Here is an 18,429-nt window from a genome sequence, read left to right on the forward strand (position 1 = left end):
GCTGGCTCTGTGCTGTCTGGGCTGAGCACCGAGCTAGGCTCCCCGTCTGTCTGCTCTGTCATTCGTGGCTGCACTGGCAGCCCAGAAGCCGTGGATGTGGCTGCAGGAGCATCTCCTCCAGTTGGGCAGCCCGCCTGGCTGGGGTGGGATACCTGGGTTCTGGCACAGCTCTGTGGCTGGGTGACACGGGGCAAGGCATTTACTGCCCACAGATCGATTTCCTGAAACATCAAGTGTTCTTTCACCACACTCTCTAAGGCACATTGTTGCACACAGGATCCATATGAAAATAGAAAAGGAAGCTGGGCGTGGTGACTCACGCGCTCCTCCCAGCACTTTGGGAGGCCAAGGTGGGAGAATCTCTTGAGCCCTTGAGTTTGAGAGACCAGCCTGGGCAACATCGTGAGACTCCGTCTCTGTAGAAAATTTAAAAATTAGCTGGGCATGGTGGTGCACGCTTGTAGTCCCAGCTACTTGGGAGGCTGAGGTGGGAGGATTGCTTGAGCCTGGCAGGTTGAGGCTATAGTGAGTTGTGTTCACGCCACTGCAGTCCAGCCTGGGTGACAAAGTGAGATCCTTTTTCAAAAAACAAAACAGAAAAGGAACTAAACAGGAAACTGGTCATAGATGGTCAGTGGCATTTATTAAGTGTCTACTGTGTGCATTGCTCTGTATGCAACATTTCTGAGGGAGACAAGACACCAACCAGATACTTTGAGATCATATGGTTCCCTGCCATCATTTTACAGATGACACTGAGGCTCAGAGAAGGGCAGAGGTTTACTCTCTTTCTACAATAAAGCCCCCTGCCCCATGCCTCTATTGTGGAGGATTCTCTGGCAAGACCAGCAGACTGAATCTGCAGTAATGGGGTACTGGGGTGGGAGATGAGGCAGGGGGAGGGGGCATGCAGGGAGGGGAAGGAAGCAGCAATGCCCCCCGCTCCTCATTTCTCATCCCGAGTCACCCCATGGACCCTAGCTCTTGCTAAAGCATGGTGCTCACCCTCACCAGTCTTCCTGGCCCACCCTGGTGGGGGCCTCCTCACCAACTGACCAAGGGTGTTCACCAGCACAGCAATGAAGTGGACTCACTATCCACAAAGCACCTGATCCAACTTACAGTTTTATTTAAGAAAAAAAGTAAAGATGAGAAACTCAACAATCCTTATCAAAACCCCAATGTCATTCTTCACAGCAAAAGAAGAAAACAATCCTAAAATTCATGTGGAACCATAAAAGACCCTGAGTAACCAAACCAATGCTGAAGAAGAAAAAGTTAGAGGCATTGCACTTCTTGATTTGAAATTATATTGCAAAGCTATAGTAATCAAAACAGTATGGTACTGGCATAAAAACAGACACATGGACCAGTGCAACAGAACAGAGATCCCAGAAACAAATCCAAACACATATGGGTCAACTAATTTTTGATGAGGGTACCAAGAACACACAATGGAGAAAAGATAATCCCTTCAATAAATGGTGCTAATAAAATAGATTTCCATATGCAAAATAATGAAACTGGACCTATATCTTCTATTATATACAAAAATCAACTCAAAATGGATAAAAGACCTAAATACAAAAACAGAAACTATAAAACTCTTAGAGCTTAGGGGAAAAGCTCCTGGACACTGGCCTTGGCAATGATTTTTTTGGATATCATATCAAAAGCTCAAAATAAATACATGGGACTATATCCAAGCTCCTGCACAGTAAAAGAAACAATAAGATGAAACAGCAGCCTACAGATTGGGAAAAAATATTTGCAAACCATATATCTGATAAAGGGTTAACATCCAAAATTTATAAAGGACTCACACAACTCCATAGTGGAAAAACAAATAACCTGATTACAAAATGGGCAAAAGACCCAAACAGACATTTCTCCAAAGAAGACGTTAAAAAAATGGCTGACAGGTATATGAAAAGGTGTTCAACATCAGCAATCATCAGGGACATGCAAGTCAAAACCACTATGAGGTATCACTTCATACCCAGTAGAATGGCTATCATCAGAAAGTCAAAAGATAACAAATGTTGGCTAGGATGCGGAAAAAAGGAAACTCTTATACACTGTTGGTGGGAATGTAGACTGGTACAGCCATTATGGAAAACAGTAAGGAGCTTTGTAAGGAAATTAGAAGTAGAACTACATTATGACCTAGTGATCCCTTTTCTGGGCATATACCCAAAGGAAATAAAATCACCATCTTGTAAAGACATCTGCACTCCATGTTCACTGCAGTGCCATTCACAGTAGTCAGCATATGAAAACAACTGAAGGTCTGTCAAGGGTGAATGGATAAAGAAACTGTGGTGTATGTATGATAGAATACTATTTGGTCCTAAAAAAGATCTTGTCATTCACCAGACAGGAATAGGCCTGGAGGACACTAGGGGCAGTGAAAAAAGCCAGATACAGAAAGAAAAATACTGTATATGGCCGGGTGTGGTGGCTCACATCTGTAATCCCAGCACTTTGGGAGGCCAAGGTGGGTGAATAACCTGAGGTCAGGAGTTGGAGACCAGCCTGGCCAACACGGTGAAACCCTGTCTCTGCTAAAAATACAAAAATCAGCCAGGCATGGTGGTGGATGCCTGTAATCCCAGATACTCAGGAGGCTGAGGCTGGAGAATCGCTTGAACCCAGGAGGCAGAGGTGGCAGTGAGCCGAGATCGCGCCACTGCACTCCAGCCTGGGCAACAAGAGCGAAGCTCCATCTCAAAAAAAAAAAAAAAGAAAAAAAGAAAAAAAAGAAAAATATTGTATGATCTATCTCATTTACACATGGAATCTAAAACAAATACAAATATGTAGAGATAGAGAAAAAAACAGTGGGTCCTTGGGGCAGGGTGGGGAGGAGATGGGGAGATGTAGGTCAGAGGGTACAAAGGAGCAGACAAGCAGGATGAACAAGTCTAGGGAGCTGATGCACAACAGGAGGACCACAGGCAATAAACAAATTGTACTTCATATGGGATTCATGCTAGATGAGTAGATGTTAGCTGCTCTAGTCACACACACACACAAAAAGTTAACTATGTAAGGTCGGGGATATGTTAATTTGTTTCACTATAGGAACCTTTTTTGTTTTGCTCTGTTGCCCAGGCTGGAGAGCAGTGGTGAAATCATAACTCACTTTGTAACCCCAAATGCCTGGGCTCATGCAATCCTCCTGCCTCAGCCACCCAAGTAGCTAGGACAACAGGGGTGTGCCTACCATGCCTGGCTAATTTTTAAAACTTTTTATAGGAATGAGGTCTCACTATGCTGCCCAGGCTAGTCTTGAACTCCCAGGCTCAAGCAATTCTCCTGCCTTGGCCTCCCAAAGCGCTGGGATTATTGGCAGGAGATACTGCATCCAGCTTATAGTAACCTTCTTACTATCTATATGTATTCTATAACATCATGGTGTATATCTTCATTATACACAATAAACTTTATTTGAAAAGAAAAAAAAAATCCAGAGGGGCCTTTTAAAACTGCAAATTAAGACAGATCTGCAGCTCAAAGGCCACTGCCTCTAACCCAAGGGTGGTTTTTCTTCCCCAATTTCAAAGGCATCTGGTTGGCTGGGAACCACCCAGAAACCCTGCCAAGGACCTTTTGCAAATCATATGAATGACTGTGGTTCCTGGTGGAAAAACTCCCAATAGTTCTTGGGAATCCAGGCCTCAGTTTCTTCATCTGTGAAATGGAGAATAGTATACAATGTTCCCTGAAGTCCACTGAAAGCTAAGTAAAGAGCTCAGAACTGGGTGCTGGGGTCCTGGTTTCTGCCTTCTCAGGCCTTGGTTCCCCCATCTACATGATGAAGAGACAACCTTTGAAGCTTGGCACATAGGAGATGCTCACACCACATGGGAAGGAAGGACATTAAACAAAAGGACTCGCCTTCATTACAAACACCCCAGAGCCCCAGGGCTGGAAGAGGAGTGGAGGTTCTTAAAAAATAGAGTTGATTCAAGTGTGTCCTAGAATGTCCACCAGTACCCAGAGACTTACTTGTTAAGCCTGTGGCCCCCTGGGTCTCTTTGCAACCAAAATCTGTTTTAAACCGCCCTCTAAGAAATTCTGATGCATATTCAAGTTTGAGAACCATCATTCTAGCTCCATCTGATGATGGAAACTCCTCTGTAATATCCACAATATTTACTGTCCAGCTTTGCTACTTACCACCACCACCAGAGAGCTCACTCCCCACCAAGACAACCCCTTCCAAACAGACAGCTTTGCCATCGTTAAGTTCTTCCATGTCCTGAGCTGAAATGTGACTAACTACAGCTTGCTGAGGTCAGCCCAGCTCCGAGCTCTAGATCCTGCAGGCCAAGTCCACTGCTTCTGCCCTACGAAGGTCCCTCAGACAGGAAGACCTGGGCTGCTCTTTTCCAGCTGTCCCCCTGGGGCAGAATTTCCTGCTCTTTCCCATCCTGGTCGCTTCTGCTGCCCGTTCCCCAGGCAGTCACCATCTGTCACACAGTGGGAGCTAGCAACTGAACAGGGTCCTGTGGGGTCTGCCAGCTTGGCTATCAGCCCTGCTGGCTGGACACAACTCCGTCATTAACACGGACACTCCTGAGCTTTAGCTGAACTCCTTTTTGGGGTCTGCTGACCTCCTGAGTACCCCCCTCTTCCAGCCCCTCCAAAGTCCCAAGAGACAGGGTCTTATTGATATGAAAGTATCATCAGGTATAGCAACACTCGTCTCTTGACCACCCCGAAAGGGGCAGGGGCCGAGAGCTTTTCTGTGGTGGGAAGGGATGGGGGGGTCTTGCTTTGTTGCCCAGGTTGGAGTGCAGTGGTACATTCATAGCTCACTGTAACCTCTAACTCCTGGGCTTAAGTGATCCTCCTGCCTCAGCCTCCTAAGTAGCTTAGGATTACAGGTGTGAGCCACCATGCCCAGCTAATTAATTTTAATTTTTTTTTTTATAGAGACCGCATCTCACTATGTTGCCCAGGCTGGTCTTGAACTCCTAGGCTCAAGCAATCCTCCTGCCTTGGCCTCCCAAAGTGCTAGGATTACAGGCATGAGCCACTGTGTCCAGTTGGGCCCAAGAATTTTAAGAAGCAAAAGCCCACTGGCTTTGGCCACACTTGGAAGGTTTGGAAATGGAACTTTGAAAGGTCACTGTCAGTTCTTCGTCGTCTGGGTTCTGGGGGGCAAATCTTCTCATGTTGCACATTCATTCTGGCAGCTTCTTGACAATCTCTTTTCTCAAGGTGGAGAATTTTCTCAAAATTAAATCTCCGGTTCTTTGCTCCCTAATGAAATTGATTTCTGCCTTGACAGACAACAAAGCTTTCATTTTATTATTTGGCTTGGGTTTGACCACATTAATTATTGCTGTTTTTATCCCCCCCAGCACGTCTACAAGTAATTGAGTTCCACAAAGTTACTTACTCTAGGAACTGACTGCTTCCTGAAAGCACGGCTCCCACAGAAGTAAAACAGGCAACCCTAGCTTCTTCAGAGATGACTATTTTGGTTAGGGTTGGAACAATTCAGAGCAGGAAAATGCATTTTCCTAGCCTGAAAATCTGAACTCAACATGGGGTTATGCGAATATTTGGAGACTGTGAGTCTGAAATGTGGGTGTCCAGGTCATACCATCTCCTGCGTTTGCTGCCTCAGTCATCTTACCATTGATGTATCAGAATCCTACACTGCCTCGAGTTTCTAATCACTGTTACTGGCATCATTCTTCCTGCCTCTGAGAACACTCTGCGGACGCCTGTTCAAGTCAGTTCCTAACACCAGCTATACCAGGAGCTAAGAAAAGCCTGCCCAGCACCGTGCAAATGCGTTTCTCCCTGCGAGGTTGTGTTCAGCCTCGGTGGGGCATACGCCTTTAGTGCCAGGAGGAAATGATGGGCACACAGCTTGCTCTCTGGCAGACTGGGAGGGCATGGGGGATTGTTGAAGGGATGGAGGGCTGGGATGTGGAGGGCTGGTGGAGCCACAGGTGAGCCCCTCATCTCTCTAAGCCTGTCTCCTTGAGCGTAAAGTGAGGTTGCCGTGGGGAGCCAGAGAGAGTTGACTAGGGCTTCAGGGTGTACAAAATCGCGGTCCTGCACCACGATTGCATTTATGCCTCACAACGATCCTGAGATGTAGGAACTATTACTCTCCCCATTGTACAGATGTAGAAATGGAGGCCACACAGCTAGTAAGATGCAGAATGGAGATCTGAACCAGGGAGGGATTCTGGATCCAGGTGGTCTACCTTCTTAGCCACAATACTCTATGCTCTTTCTCTACTGAGCCAGTTAAAGTACCCCCAAGTAACTGAGGCACAGAGAAGTCACAAAGAAAAGTTCAAGACAGAGCTGGAACCAGAAAACAGGTTTCCTAACTCCACAGCCAATGAACTTCCTGCTCTGCCTCATTTAAAAGAAAAAAAAATCCTCTATTATAGGTCAGGCGACTTTAGGAAGCCAAGGCAGGCAGATCAGCTGAGGTCAGGAGTTCAAGACCAGCCTGACCAACATGGTGAAACCCCATCTCTACTACTAAAAACAAAAAACAAAAATTAGCTGGGCATGGTGGTGCACACCTGTGATCCCAGCTGCTCTGGAGGCTGAGGCAGGAGAATTGCTTGAACTTGGGAGGCGGAGGTTGCAGTGAGCCAAGATCATGCCATTGCACTCCAGCCTGGGCGACAGAGCGGGGCTCTGTCTCAAAAAACAAAACAAAACACCATTATAAAAGAGATTCACTGTGGAAAATCCAGAAAACACAAATCCAAAATAAACCAAAAGAAGGTAAAAACCTGCCATTTCATCACCGCAGATAGTGGTTAATCACAATTCGGCATAGTGCCTTTCTATATTTTTCCCACATACATGCGTACAAGCATGTGACATATGGTCACCAACTGGGCTGAACTTTGTGAACTGATTTTATTACAATCATGGCTCATTTTGAATGCTGTGATTATTTTTCTCCTGAATACCATCTCCAAATGTTTCCTGAGTACCTATCCTGTACCAGGCCCTCTGGGGTGTTGAGATCGAAAGACACGTTCCCAAAGGAACCCTCAGCCAAGAAAGGTTCCTAGCAGATGACAAATCATTTCACACTACAACCCTGAGGGTAAAAATCAGATGTTAGACGGCAAATTTAGAAAGCAAGGTCCCAGGGTTTATGTACCTAGATTTCTTCCTGGGCGTTTTCTAGTAAAAACTGGAAAACCTGCTGGACAAATTCTAGAAGAGCTATAACATTTTATGCACCTCAGTTTTAAACCTAGAAACAAAAACTGGGTGACATTTTACAAAACAGAGAGAGGCTCTATCACTTCCAAGGGAAAACTGAACAGCCGGCCACCCTAGCCAAGCTGGGACCTTAGGGAGGAAGGACACTGCATAGGCCTTTCCTCTAATCTCCAACCTAAACGTCCTTGTACTTCGCTGTTGCCTCCCCATAACTTCCCCAGTTTTTTCTTCTCAAAAATCTTATCATCTGAAGTCCTCCTCAACTGGCCCCTCCTCCAGGAAGACTTCCAAGATGCCCCTAGTCAGTCTTACTTTCTTCCTCCCTCACTCTGTCCTCTGCCACACCTCTGTCCATCACAGTACTTCCCTACCGTCCTGTCTCCTTGTCTAGACTGTGAGCTTAGAGTCTGATGTGTCTTTGTCTCCTCACCCAGCTGACAGCCCAAGGCACGATAAGAGCTCAGTGGTGAAAACCCTGCTGCTGGCTTGTCTATAAGCCCTGCCCTGAAAGCCTGTGCTTAAAATGTGGCAGCGTGATCGCCAAGCTGCCTGAGGCCATAAGCAGAATGTGGATTTTCCAAAGGAAATGGCAAAAATAAAATAAAATTAAAATTAAAAAATGGTTTTAATTAAAGCATTTGTAATAAGCTGGCTTTGCCAAACCCAATTGTTTCTGATATTCCTCTTGGGTGAAATAATCTTTAAAAAGATAAAGAGAAAAAAAAAAAAAAGCAAAGCATTATTAAAAGTGGCAGAAAACACTTGTGCTGGAAGGAGGATGGAGGCTGCTCACAGCGGAGCTTCCTAGAGAAGGGCAGGCGCAAGACACAGGCCCGTGGATGGAACGGCCTCTGCTCCAGCAGAGGGCAAGGGCGCGTGCGTGCCAGCGTGCCGCACACACAACAAAACCTCATTTTATAGCCCTAACATTTGAACTGCGGGAGCGAAGACGAGGGCTATAAAATTTGACATCTGATTTTATAAATCTGCCTCAAGTACTGACAATGTCTGTGGAGAAAATGAGAGAAGAAAATACAGTGCTTATGGAGCTCCAAAGAGTGATAACCCTGGGGTGGGAGCTGGGACATCTAGGGGCTCTACCAGCAGCCTTCCACAGGACCTCAGGAAGGTCCTCTTCCCTCCCTGTGCCTCAGTTGATCCCACCTGAATGCCAGGGTCTTGACCTGGATGATTCAACTCTCTTTGGGCTCTGACTGCCCAAAGGTCTGGGGAACAGTCAGGCCCTGCCTTAACACTGGGATTTTACCGTGTGAAGTTAGTGGCATCAAGCCCCCACCAAATGCCTCTAGGTAAGGGCCAATCATGTTTCCCACGGGGCCTTTCCATCACTTAACCAGCTATCAGTAAAATAAGCCCCTACAGCACAAAGGCTCTGCAAACAACCCCACCTGCATCTGTGCAGCCTCTCAGAGTTTACGAGAGCCTCCACTGCCATTGCAAATCTGGGCCTCAGGGCTGGAGGCTGAGACGGGAAGTGACTTACTGGTGACCTCCTGGCTGGTGGTAATGGTGGGATTCAGGCTATGATCCCTGGGCTCCTGGTCACAGCCTTTCTCTCCATGCAGCCACCCTTTCACTGATGGCAGATGTGACGTCTGCAGCTGTCCTCGTAGCCTTCCCTGCAGCACCCTGTATGCCTTCTCCCAAGTCGCCAACCAACTCATTCCCAGATGGCTTTTGCAAAAATATTATTAAATAATTCAAATTAACAAGATGTTAGAAATGTCATTGGAAAGAAATGTTTTTCTCATTTGGAGAGACCACCCAGTGCCTCAGAAGGCAACTGTCCCGGGGCACGAGAGGTCTCCTGGAGATGGACGGGCAGTTGGAATGTTTCCCCGGTGGCGGAGCTGCACAGGCAGATTTATGTGGGCTGATATGAGACAATTAAAAACCGGCTAGAAATGTAATCGGGGCTGCTCAGATGCTGGAGAAGACCAAGGAGCTCCGGTAAAACAAAGGGCAATGCTGCATCCCTGGCTCAGAGGGGGAACCTCAGCCTGTTGACGGGCACGTCTGGCACTGCCAGGTTGGGGGGTGGTGCACTGGGCTGTGAACTCAGAGTGAGGCAGAATGAGTGCAGGCACCTCTTGCCTCTGGGTTTTAGGCGGCAGTGGGAAGGGGGAAGCTGAGCTGCGGGGAGTCTGTTTTCCTGGGTCTTTTCCAGGTCTACATTGCAGCCGGGAATGCCACCATCCACCCAGCTGCTCCGAAATCTGGATGTGGTCCTTGACTCCTCACTCCTTCTCCCTCTCATCAATTCTACCTTCATACGCCTCTCCTTTCTACTCCCACTGCCCTAGTCCTTCGCTCCTGATCTGTCACACACCCAGGGCCAGATAGGGCTCCCTAAACTTCTCTCTCGCCAGCTATGTAGGCCGCCTGCCACTGGCCCCTCTGAATTGGCCTTGGTCTCCTACTTTGCTACCAGATAGTCTCAGCATCATCAGCCTAGCACCTGGGTACAAACGGAGAACTTCTAAGCTTAGCTGGAGCAACTGGCTGAGAAGGGTCAAGAACGAACAGTGGTCCAGGAGCTGGGCAGGGTTAGCCTCTGCCCCTCCCTGACAACATGGCCTTAGGTTTCTAAGCCCCTTTGAGCCTCTGTTTCCTCTTCTGTAAAGTAGGAGCAATGAGTTGTGCTTTCTTCACAGCTGCTTGAGGGCTGGACCCAGAGAAGAAACTAGACTCCTCCAGTTGGGTTATGGATGCTGACACTGTTTGCTTATAGCCAGACAGAACCAGCCCCTCTGGTTTCAGGTCTCTGGGCTTTCTCTATGTCACCACTGCCTGGGGAAAGGTGTCTGAGAAATGTTGGGCACCAGGCTCACGGTCACAGGTGCTGTCAGAAAATCCAGCTTAGGTCCAGAGACGGGGTTGGCCATTGGCTGGACTTCTCAGTGCCTGCCAGAGAGGAATGGGGGTGTTTCTACTCCGAGAGACCCCATAAGGTAGAAAGAGGCCTTGAGCTGTGTTGCAATCTCATCTCTTTAATGCATTAACTGTGACGTAATGTGAACAACAGTCTCTCTTTTTTTGGGGGGGGATGGAGTCTCGCTCTGTCGCCCAGGCTGGAGTGCAGTGGCGCGATCTCGGCTCACTGCAAACTCCGCCTCCCAGGTTCATGCCACTCTTCTGCCTCGGCCTCCGGAGTAGCTGGGACTACAGGCGCCTGCCACCACGCCCGGTTAATTTTTTTGTATTTTTAGTAGACACAGGGTTTCACCGTCTTAGCCAGGATGGTCTCCATTTCCTGACCTTGTGATCCATCTGCCTCGGCCTCCCAAAGTGCTGGGATTATAGGCATGAGCCACTATGCCTGGCAAGTTTCTTTATCTGTAAAAATGATGGCAATGGTTGCTACTCTTCTCGAACATACTATCACAGTGTGAAAGCTGGCTATTCCCAAATATCAGGCCCTATGCTGGGCATGCTGACCCGTATCACCTCACTCACATATTACAGCAGCCCAGAGCGCGTGGCGTGGCAGGATTTACACCTGCTGTGCTAGAGAGTAAACAGAGGGCTCAGAGAATAGACAGAACTCAAACTAGGGTCTGTCTGAACCCTTCAGAAAGAAGGGTGCAAATCATGGTGACTAGTCTGGGATCCTGTAACTTGTCAGAGGCAGAGCTCGAATTTGAACCCAGGTCTCCCGGGCATAAGCCCAGGGTTGGTCCTACACTCCCCATCCTCACTGCACCAGAATCACCAAAGTCCAGGAGAGGCGCCAGTCTAATGTTGAGGGTGGCATCCTTGGCAATGTTTTACCACCAGCAGGGCACATGTTCTCAGTAATTTCTGAATAAAGGGAAATGTCATCTAATATTCCTCACAGTGTCCTCTCGACAGTGCACTCTCTTATCCTGCAAGGCATCTGCACATTCTAAAGTTCACTGTTCTCATTTAGTCCTTGCAAAGAGCGTTTGGGGAGTCTCTGTTTTGCCTACAGCAGCGGCTTCTAATTGTGGCATTTCCTTTAAACCTTTTAGAAGGAGAAAACACAAAGCACGCTAATTGAGCAGAAAGTTCATTTTTCCTCCATCAGTGCTGAAAGGACATGAAATCCTCCATGTGGTAAAAGCAAAGAGACACACCCCCTCTTCCCCCATCACCCCTGCTGCCCTGACTCAGGCTGGCTCAAATGCTGCTAGCAAATAGGGCCTGCTGGGAAAGCCAGAGGCAGGCAAGCTTCTTCCTGTCTCTGGGCCTCAGTATCTCTACCTGTTCAATATATTGGACCAGAAAATCTAAAAAGTCTCTTTCTGTTCCCTAAACCCCAAGATTTCTGCCCAGGGTACTCCTAGAGCTGCTACCTTGACTGGCTGCTAACATGCTTCCCTATGAGATGAGGAGGCCAGACCGTAAGTTTGGAAGATGGGCAGGAGAGCTGGAGGCGCAGCAGCATGGTGATGCAAAAGGATACCTGTTGAGTGGTCATCATCTCCAGCTCCTGATGAGCAACCAGGAGGTCAGAGAAGTTTACTCACTCATCCAAAGTCACACCAAAGGACAACGTACAGAGTGCAAGAGAGGTGAGAGGTTCAAGAGAGGTTATCCAGGAAGAGGGGCGCCTGGATTGGACTCCAGCTCTGCGAGATTCTCTAGCATGCTTTCCAGCTGTAGCCACATAAAATCTAGAACCCATCATCGTAAAGGAGAGTGGATGCGGGCAAAGATGGAGACTTCCAGGTTGAACCCAGACAATTCGCAATGCACTAGGCCACACCGAGCTCTTTCCCCAACAACCTGTGGCTTTCTGAGGTCTATAATAAAGATACTTGAGCTACCACTGATAGAGTACTCACTATATGGTGGGGCATATGCTAAGCACTTCACATATATTGTCTCTTCATTAATACACCTGTGAAACCCATTTTATAGATGAGAAAACCGAGGCTCAGAGATGTTCAGTCCCTTTGCCCAACACTACCCTGTTAGTATGTGGCAGAGCTGGGTTTCAAGAGCCTAAACCAAGATCCAGAGCCATTGTCCTCACCGCTGTGCAGAACTCCCTCTGTTGGGGGAGCCATGGGGCACACGGCCAGGAGCTCAGGGCAACTGCAACCACAGCTGAGCAGTGTGGGGGTCCCAGGGCAAGCAGTACTGCACCTGAGCTGCACACACCTGCCTTCCCTGAAGTCTGCTCTTAAAAGGCTTCATCACCCCTGCAGGGGCCTGGCTGGGGAATACAGAGACCGACTAAGTCCAGGTATTCTGGAGCTGTGCAGGGAACTCAGTAATAGCCAGGGAGTTCCCACTGTGGCTTTGCAGGGACTGCCCTGGTGGTTCACACATGGGAGCAGGCAACCACCATGGAGCTAAGTGTCTGGAGTCTCAAATGTTAACCCAACAAGGGGATGCTTGGATGGCAGAAGGAAGTGGAGACTTGCTCCCTGCTGATAGATGAGCGGAGAACAGGCTTTCCTCATATCCCCACTCCCACTGCCCCCTCAAACCTTTATTATTTCTTGCTCCTAGCTGTCAGCAGCAACAAACTAAGATTAATCACTTGCCTGCGTGGACCCAGACATGCCTACTGTTTGAAAACTCTCCCCTTCGCTATATTAATCAATGAAGGGACAGACAAGAGAAAAACAACCCTAACTGCCATGCGCCTCCCAGTGCCCCTCAGCTCTTCTTGGCCCTATTACACCCACCCAACCTCCTCTGGAGCTGCAGGAGGCATTTGCTGGCTGAAGACTAAGTACCCAGCAGTCAACACAAACGCGGCTGCTCTAAGCCAGATACAAATAGATGTCATCAAGCAATCTGAAGGACAGGAGGCATGTTCTTGATAATGTCCTGCTCCTCCTCCCCTCCTCGGAGGAGATGGGACGTTCCTGCCATCCTTGGACTGAGAGGAAAGTGGTCTAGTCACGGAACCCTTAAACTGGAAGCAAGTTTATTAATCAGACCCCAGACCCTCATTTTTTCGATGCAAGTGGAGAAGACACTTGCCCAAGTCACCCAGTACAGCAGGGACAGCCTGGACTCACCGAGGGCTCTGTCCATTCTGCTGCTTCCATGGTGATTTCTGAAGGCTCTGGAAAAGCTGGGAGAAGCAGAGACTGGTATATACTGAGTACCATCTGTGTGTAGAGCTTACCTGCCAAGCCTTACTTCTTGCTGAGGCAAGCATCCCGTGATGCTCAGAAAGGTGCAGTACCTTGCCTAGCATCAGGCGCGGGCAAAGAGATGGAAGCGGGACTTGGATTCAGTTACCTGACTGCAGAGCCTGTGTTTTCCCTCTCCATCTTGACAAGGGCTGCCTTGGTCTCCTGGGAGGCCTGCCCACGTGCTGTTCACCCTCTGGACTCCTATAACAGGCCCCTCCCCAGCTCCCGGTCTGTGCCAGTTCACGTGGCATGTGTAGGGACATGGCGGGGAACGGGGGATCATTGAGGGGATGCGGAGGCAGAAGCTGTGTCCCTCCTCACCAGTACTCACGGGCCCCCTAGTTCACTCATGGTTCTAGAATACAGCCCTGACAATAGCATTGCATCCTGCTTCAAACCTTCAGGACTCCCTGCTGCCTCACAAGTGAAGCTCCAACCCCTCCACCTGGTGATCAGGGCTACACCTCACTTGGGCTCAGATGAATGTGTCATTTGTTGTTCTTATGCAAGCTCCGCACTGCCCTGTCTCTGGGCCCATTCTCTCTGCAGCCTGCCTTTTCTCCCCTGTCCATGGGTCCAGGACCTGCTCATCCTTCACATTCCCCTTCCTGGTTCCTTCCCTCTTTCATAGCCTGGAACCTTTCACAGAAAGAGTACTTTCTACTTCGGGCAGCCCTGAACACATTCTCCGTGGGTTATAGGCCTAAGTGTCTTCCCTTCCAGGTCAGGCTGTGAGCTCCTGCAGGGCTGCAGCTCATTCAATAACTGACACTGGACAGGGCAGAGCTCACGGGGTGGGCCGGGGAGGCTGTGAATAACCAAGTGCCACAGCATGATGGAAACAGGCCAGACCCCAGAGGTGCCTCCTTAGGTCACGTTTGCAAGAGGCCAGGCAATCTGCCTTCAGGGATTAGAAAGCCAAAGGTCCCTCTGTGAGGACCGTATGCGGCCATTACCCCCACTGGCTTTGGGACTCTCACCACCTCAACCGAGCAGGGGCTGGGTCCTTGTTAAAGCTGCTGCCTGCAGAGGCCTCAGAGATGCCACTCAGTGCCCCTTTCCCATGGGTCACACAGGATCCCTGCTCCATGAGGGCAGAGCCTCCAGCAGAACTGGAGGCCACAGCACTCACCCTGCCTCCCGGCTGCCTGCCCCCGGCTACAAGCCCCCCAGTCTCTGAAGTCCTTCCTTCATCTTGTCCACATTCCTTTGCAAAAACTCACCAAAGTAGAACTCGGGATGACTCATTCGCAGGCCAAAGTGCCTGAAGAGCCTTTTAATGAGATTTATTTCAAGGCTTTTCATCCCTTTCCTCCACTGCCAGCCTTTCCAGAGACAGGAAACTGTGTTAAGAGTTTGACATTTTCTTGCCAATTTCTCAGCTCAACCCTTTGCTCCCTGAGGCTGGAGTCAGAGTACCCAGGGGCCAGTGGTGGGCGCCAGGTCAATGAGTTGGCGGGCAGCCAAGGGGGAGAGTTCTGCAGGCAGGAAGGGGTAAGGAAACTGTTCAAGAGTAATCAGGCAGAATCGCTGAAGACGATTCACAGGTGGGGGCCCCCTGCCATGGAGGGGGCTCCGAGATGGGATAGGTGTGTGCCGGCACCACCGTGGGTTACTGCAAGTGCAGAAAGTTGGGGGGTGGGATGCAGACAGGTGGCAGCTTGGGCTGGTCCAGGGACCTGCCTGGTCACCACAGTGGGAAGCTGTCACCATCTCTGTGGTCAGTGGTCAGCTGCCAGCCAGGCAGCCTTACATCAACCCCGAATCCCTTCTGGGGGTCAGTTTCCCCACCCAGGAAGCAAAGGGATTGGAGTTAATGGGCCTCAAACACTTCCAGGTTTGACATTGGAAGACCTTTCGACTGGGTGTAAGGAATGTTGGGGAGGAGATGGGAGGACATGGCTGGGAGCCCCATGGCCTCCACTCCAGTCTTGGCTCTGCTGTGGACCCTGGCAGGCATTCAGCTTCTCCCAGCCTAAGATGAGGAAGAATATGCCTCGCAGCAGGACCCCGGTGAGTGCACCCTGCACATCAGTGGCCCTATCACTGAGAACTGCATCTCAACTCTTCTGGGAGCCCCTGAGACCCGCCAAGGCTCTCCTGCACCTCCACGTCTCTGCCTGGGCTGTCCCCTCTACCTGAGCTGCCCTGCTAGCCAACCCTGTCTGGGGAACACCTGGCTTCCCTTGAAGGCTCACGTGCAGGCTTCTCCCTGCAGCTTCTCCTGACTCTCTGTGGCAGGGACCGCCCACCCACACCGAGCTCTGGGCTCCCAAGATCCCCTGTGCAGACCTGTGTACAACATGACACAGGTTGGCCTGGCCAGGCTGAGCCCCTGGAGGCTGGGCCTGACTGTTCTCACCTCTGGACTCTCTCTGATGCCCAGCCCAGTGGCTGGTACAGAGGGTTCTGAAAAATACCTGCTGAGGGAAGGGTGGACGGGGTGTCCTCTGAGGCTGAACTCCCCTAGATGCTTTCTTCACCCTAGAACACCCTCAGGGCAGGACAAGCTCACATGAAAATGGCCAGAGGTGGATAACCAGCATAGCTGGAATTCCAATGTCAATTTGCACCAAGCTCCTGACAGTGTCAGGAATGCCATTCCCCACCCACCCCTGCCAGGCAGGCCGTGAGTATCTGAGAGAACAGGCCCCTCACTTGGTGGCTGACAACGATGGCGCTTGCTCCAGGCAGCCAGGACATGCAGTACCAGGACAGCTCCCCTTATGGTTGAGGTGATTCTTTCCAGGGCGTTGCTCCCCAGCCAGCAGTGGGACTGGTCATCGGGAGCTGGGGCTCCTCTGGGAAGCAAGTTCATCTCCCCTGAGTGGGTTACCTGGCTCGGCCATAGGAGGCCTAGCCCAGCCCACCTCCCCAGTTCTGGCATTCTTCAGGGGAAAGCTGGGCAGGTGAGAACACCCCTGGTCTTTGGAGGTGGTGATCTAATGCCTCTAGATCTGCATGCAAAACTAGACTCCCACCTCTAGCTCCTTTGGGTGCAGATCAGTCACCCAAATGACAGTTCCTGATAATCAGGTCCACGGGATGGGTGCAGGAAGGCAAACACAGAGTCTGATGGTAGAGGCTGCTGGGCTGCCTTCCCAGTCTCCCTCCACCTCCTCCCCTCACGTGGGAGGTGCAGGTGGTCCAGCCCACAGATGGGGACATGGGGAGAGTTAGAGAACCCCCGATGTCATTGGTGGAGGTGGCCTTAGAGCCCATCAAAGCCCAACTCCCCACTGGACAGATGTAGGGCAAGAAACTTACCCCAGGGTCACACAGGGAGCAGTGAGTGGCAGGACAGGACTCCTATCCAGAATTCTGGACAATGGGTCCTTCCTGTGGCTGTTAAAAATGGACTTCAATCAAACTGCAGGGCTGACCCCAGAAAACAGGGGCAGGGTAATGGGAATCACACTAGATAACACTGACACGGCGCTGGCTGGGCTGGGGACGCTGTCTGTCAGCAGCTCATTGCCATACCCAGTGCACAGATGGCCAAGGCCATAAGGCCAGTGAGTGCAGGAAGCCAGGCATGAGGCCTGTCCCCTGCCTTACCCACCAAACGCAGCCGGGCCCTCGGGACTACATGCCTACGCTGTGAGGGTAGAATCAACGTGTCGTCAAGGGCGGTCCTACGTCTAGGGAATGGCACACCCCAGCGAGGAGGGGAAACGATGCTCCTGGCCCTCTGAGCCCCGCTGTGAGCTGGCATCTGGGCCTGCTTTTATAACTGAGGGTGCACTGCATAGGGGATTGAGAATTCCGCAGGAGACAGCTGGTGCTATTACTTCTGCCACTGGGTCTAGGTTCCTTGTGTGCTCCCTGGTTGGGACCTCAGCCCTGGCACATCCTGGGTACTCAATAGGCTGCTGTTCCCTCGAAGGCAGGTCTGCACTGGAGTCACCACAGGGCCCCAGTGCCAGCCAGGCAGGCCCTCAGTTCAGGGGCTCAGCACTTCCCCACCTCTGCCTGGATGAACATGAAGCTGGAGCAGCTGACGGGGCTCTGGCCCTCCAGGATGAATGGACAGGCTTGGCATGGAGTGCTCTGTCCAGTCCTCCCTGCTCCTTTCGTGGAGTCCCCTCCAAGCCAGGCCCCCAGCCACGGGGATTCCAGGAGGAATGAGGTTCACTGAGGAACTCAGAGACAGATGGGGAGGGAGACAGAGTAACAACCCCAAATGACCAGTGCCCCAGAGGGTCCCTGGAGCACTGAGGAAGCCCAGTACGCAGGGAAGGCCGGTGACACTGAGTCCTGTCGCGGATGCCACCTGCTTCCTTTACCTCTCACAGCCCAGAAGAGTGCCACTCACCTCGATGGCGCCATCAGCACGCCTGGTGACATGCACACCCCCCTGCCGCTGCCCTCTCCTCAGTCCAATTCCGCTCCTCTGGTTTCAGCCAGTCCTGCCCAGCCCCAGAGGCAGTTTAGCACATTGAACTTTCCTTGGCTGCCATAACCGATCCGATTCTTTCAGTCACCAGGTCTGATGGCAGACAATGAATTACGCAGGCACCAGCAGCCTGGAGAAGAGCAAAGTACCTATCTCTTGTTTGTCTGGAGTGCCCTACCCGCTGGCTAGAAGTCCCCTCTGCATCCTCTCTGGTTAGGCGGTGGTCCAGCCTTTGGTCTTCTTCCCCCAGTGATGACAGGCTCACTACCTCGAGGCCGCTTGGGTAGCTCTAATTCTTGATCTGCTCTGGCTGTTAGGAAGTTTTTCCTCTTGCAGAGCTGGAATCTGTCTATCCATCATCTGCCCAGAAGTCCCTAATCTGCTCATTGGTTCCCTCTGCCCTGACAGTCCTTAAGAGACGCATGGTCCCCACCCCGTGTCCACATGCTCTCTCTTCTCTAGGTGGACTCCCAAAGCCTGTGTGCCATGCCCTGCCCGCCTCTGCCCGTGCCTGCCGCCCTCCTGACTCTGCAGTTTGTCATTGTCCCTTTCAGGGCAAAGCCCAGAAAATGCGGGGGGAAGAGTCAGTCATCAGCAGAGAACACAGGCCAGTTTCACCCTCCTTGGTTTTACTGAAGCCTCTGTCTACATGGCTGGCATGTGTGTGGG

General features: G+C 50.6%; 1 protein-coding gene and 1 non-coding gene across 2 annotated transcripts in view; both read right to left on the bottom strand.

Moving 5' to 3' along the window:
• Positions 1-18,429, bottom strand: part of SHB (SH2 domain containing adaptor protein B) — a 148,717-nt gene that overhangs the window by 10,598 nt on the left and 119,690 nt on the right. The window lies entirely within an intron of this gene.
• On the bottom strand, positions 7,172-7,235 carry LOC116270141. Its single transcript, XR_004178074.1, has one exon. It is a non-coding gene; the product is annotated as a U7 small nuclear RNA (small nuclear RNA).

This window comes from Papio anubis, chromosome 13, assembly GCF_008728515.1.
Source record: "Papio anubis isolate 15944 chromosome 13, Panubis1.0, whole genome shotgun sequence".
Taxonomy (NCBI): domain Eukaryota; kingdom Metazoa; phylum Chordata; class Mammalia; order Primates; family Cercopithecidae; genus Papio; species Papio anubis.